Genomic DNA, 3918 nt, shown 5'->3' with positions numbered 1-3918 from the left:
TCTCTTGTTTTCATCGTCTTCTTTATATCAAAGCTGTGTTATGCATTACTGAGTAAGTCAACATGTTATTCTTTCATATTTCTTTTTTTTAGAAATTTATCATAGTATTTGCTTTGCTTTCTTTGATAACATATCAATGTAGTTGTCATTCGCACTAGTTTATAAAATCTATTGCAACAATCAATTCTGAAACTAGAAGAGATCTTCAGCATCTTCCAACGTCTTCCATCACTTGACGGATGTCTATGCATTAGAATCTCATGTTTCTTATAAGAATTCCTCAGAAATTAGAATTTAAAAAGTGAAAGTTAGATTTATAATATGAGAATGGGAATTTTTTTTTTCCTTCCTCTCCTTCCTCCTGATTTTTTAAAGGAGGAAAATATGATCTCGTAAATACTTTCCCTTTCTACTAAAGTTATAAAAATAAGTTTAAATCTGAATTTTATCTAATATAACTACGTAATTATTTATACATTGAATGTGTTTTTTATATTTATTCTTTTAAAATGTAAAAGTTTTTCTTTATTTTGAAAGGAAAATGTAAGTAAAATTTGTATTTTTTTCGGCAATTATGAAGGGTGTAAGCTGGTATGCTGTGGAGATGGATTCTTAAAAATTTAAAGAAATATTCTGTAAGAAATTCTCCAGAAATGTTACATAAATCCCTAAAGGATTCGCTTTCCAGAAATCCCTAAAAACATTTTACGGAAAGATGGAATTTTCTTAAGTTCTCCAATAGAGATATCCCTTAAAAAATTCTTTTTAAGTTAACCTAGGTGTATTCTCTTTTGAGAAATCTCTAAAAATAATTACAGTATAGGGAAAGTTTCTTAAATTCCTTAATAGAAATCCCTAAAAATCAATTTTTTAAGATTCTTTAATAGGGGAAGAACAGAATAATTTCCTTGGATTTCGTTGAATTCGTTAAATCCCTAATAATTCCTAAAATTGAGTTAACCTAGAAAAATTCTATCTTGAAAAAATCTCTGAAAATAATTACAGAGTAGGGAAAATTTAAAAATTTTTTAAATAAAAATTCCTGAAAACCTTTTCTTAACTGTTTCTTAATAGGAAACTTTACTTTAAAGAATTTAAGGAAACAATTATTTCCTTAAATTCTTTAAATTCCCCAATTCCCTAAAAATTTCAATTTTGAATTAATCTAGAAGTATTTCTTAGAAACGTTTAGAATAATAGGCGAGGAAATTCCTTAATAAAAATCCCTGAAAATCGTTTTTTTAAAGATTTCTCATACAGAAACTATGAGATAAAGTATTCTCCTTAAATCTCTTCACGAGATAAATCCCTAAAAATCCGAAAATTCCTTAACTTGTTTAAGAGATAAATCCATACAGGAATTTCTTTTCGAGAATTTTCGAAAGAAAAACTATGAAATAGGGATATTTCCCTAAATTTCTTATATAAAAACTCCTGAAAAGGAAATTCTAACTAAATAATTCTTCAAATTTCCAACAGCATTCACACAAAACATCCCTAAAAAACTTTAAAATGATTTTTTTTCCTCTAGGGAATTTTCTTATTTAATAATTTTCTCATACATATAATTTCGTATTTACTTAATCATTGATAAATTAGCCTTAAAGAAAAACAAATTTACATTATTTCTTAAAATTCCTTTTCTAAGAGCAAATTAACTAAATTCATATTCGGTAATTCCCTAGCTGAGAATTAAATTCGATAATTTCCTAAAAGGGAATTTATTTTCCATAATTAAGAAAAATATTTAAAAGAAAATGATAGGAAAATACCCTGTTAAGGTAATTTAAGGAAAATTATGGGGAATTAGAGTAAAATTTCTTTAAAAGAAATTAATTTTCTTAAGGTGTTAATATGATAATTAAGAATATTTTGTGAAATTTTAAAGTGAAAGTTCTAATTTATTAAGGGAAAATAGATTTTTAAAAAATCCCTAAAAACTTATAAAATATTTTATTTAAACTTTATTTAGAATAATTTTATGACGTTAAATAATTCAATATTTTAAAAATAAGAATACAGTCGACTCGCCAATAACGACCACCTCCTAACAACGGCCATTTTTTAATGTTTTTGTCAATGGCCGTTGTTCAGAGGTTTGACTGTCATACGTATATTTTAATGTAGAAAAAAATGTTGCTTAAAATATTCTTAAATGCAAAAAATTCTGGAATAGTTTTAAGATATTTTTTAATTTAAAATAAATTTTTTTTAAAAATTCTTATATTAATCACTATTATTATTATACAGTCAAACCTCTGAACAACGGCCAATAACGGGAATATAATAAAATCGTTATTGTTGGAAGTGGCCGTAGTTTGGAGGTTATTTTGTATGATTTTCTCCACGTGTCTAACATCTAAACAGTGGCCATTGTTACATCGCCCACGTGTTGCTTTGTCTTATGCTATCAAACCATATTTTCTCTTAATTATAACTTATTATAAATATATTTTAAACGGTTTTACTCTTCAATTAAATGGTTTAAACTGTATTTAACTGTAATTACCATCCTTTTTTTTCTTTAAAAATCCCCTTTTAAAGCGAAAGCACATTTTAAATTCGAGATATTTCTTAAATCGAGGTATTATTTGCCACTACAATTGTCTGTATGTAATGAAAGTTTTATAATATTTTATATTTTTTTACTTAATTATACTTTTTACTTTGAAATAAATTTCTTCAAAGTACATGTACTTCGAATAATTACCTAAATTTTTCCTAAAATTCCTTCCGAAAGTGAAATTTGGGGGTTAAAAGCAATGCTGTACAGCACGGGTGTCCAACCTTTTTGATTCTCTGGGCCACATTGGAAGATGTCATGGAGTTTTGGGCCACAAGTATATTATATATACTTGTGATCCAATCATTAAATATACAAGTATATTTAAGGATTAACATGTGATAAACAGATTATAATGCGAACCAAAATTTTGGCAAAACGCTGAATAATGCAAATTTTTGTAGGACATAGAAAAGAATTTCATAATTCGGACTGTCAGTTTTCAAGCAGAATTGCTTATGGAAGAAATACATTTGATGGTTTAGTAATCACGAAAGAGAATATTAATAAGTATTAAATATTTATCACGAAAAAGGATATTTTAAAGAATTATTTCTACAGACACTTTCAATTTTTACTTAGAAATAGATAAATTCATTTATTATAAAGGAGACAAACAAAAATTTACTTGAAAAACACAAATATTTGTTTTATTTGGGTCTCTAATTAATAAAAAAAAATAACAAAACACATTTTAAAGTGCATTTTTATTCGACTAATATATTTATAAATAATATGTAGCCCAAAAAACAGCCAATGCGACGAATGATATTTTTTACGCTAAACTAAAAAAGGGTAGTCAAATTTGGCGCAAAGTAGCCAAATCTTGCAAAGCTGGAAGGAATACTAAATAAAGCTGGAGTTGAGACTCAAATGATTATAGACCCAAATTCGGGAGAAAGGTGAGAAAGACCAAAAGATATAAAAAAGTGAGAAAGGTTGGAAAATTAAGGATCACTATTTCCATAACAGAAGGTCTATTTAACTTTTCTCATTACTTTTTATCTTTTGGCCTTTCTGTCCTTTCCCCGAATTTGGGTCTATAATCATTTGAGTCACAACTCCAGCTTTATTTAGTATTTCTTCCTCATTTACACATTTTTAAGTACAGTCGACCCCCCTATAATTACGGTCCCTATAATTACGATTCCTATAAAACTACGAAAAAATATACGTATTTTGGAAATGTTGAGTCGAATTAGTGTAGAATCGATTAATTTTATGGAAGAAAACCTTTCAATCAGCCGTAGTCCGTAAATTTGACACGTGTTGGGCTGTGATTAAAACGACTTGTAAGAAATCGGATTCCTAATAAATTGGAACGTATCTATATCTTATAGGGGGGTCGACTGTAT

This window comes from Centruroides sculpturatus, unplaced genomic scaffold (genome assembly GCF_000671375.1).
Source record: "Centruroides sculpturatus isolate CEXI.00-Female unplaced genomic scaffold, Cexi_2.0 scaffold410, whole genome shotgun sequence".
NCBI lineage: Eukaryota > Metazoa > Arthropoda > Arachnida > Scorpiones > Buthidae > Centruroides > Centruroides sculpturatus.
The sequence above is the reverse complement of the archived record's forward strand: the minus strand, read 5'-3'. Positions refer to the sequence as shown.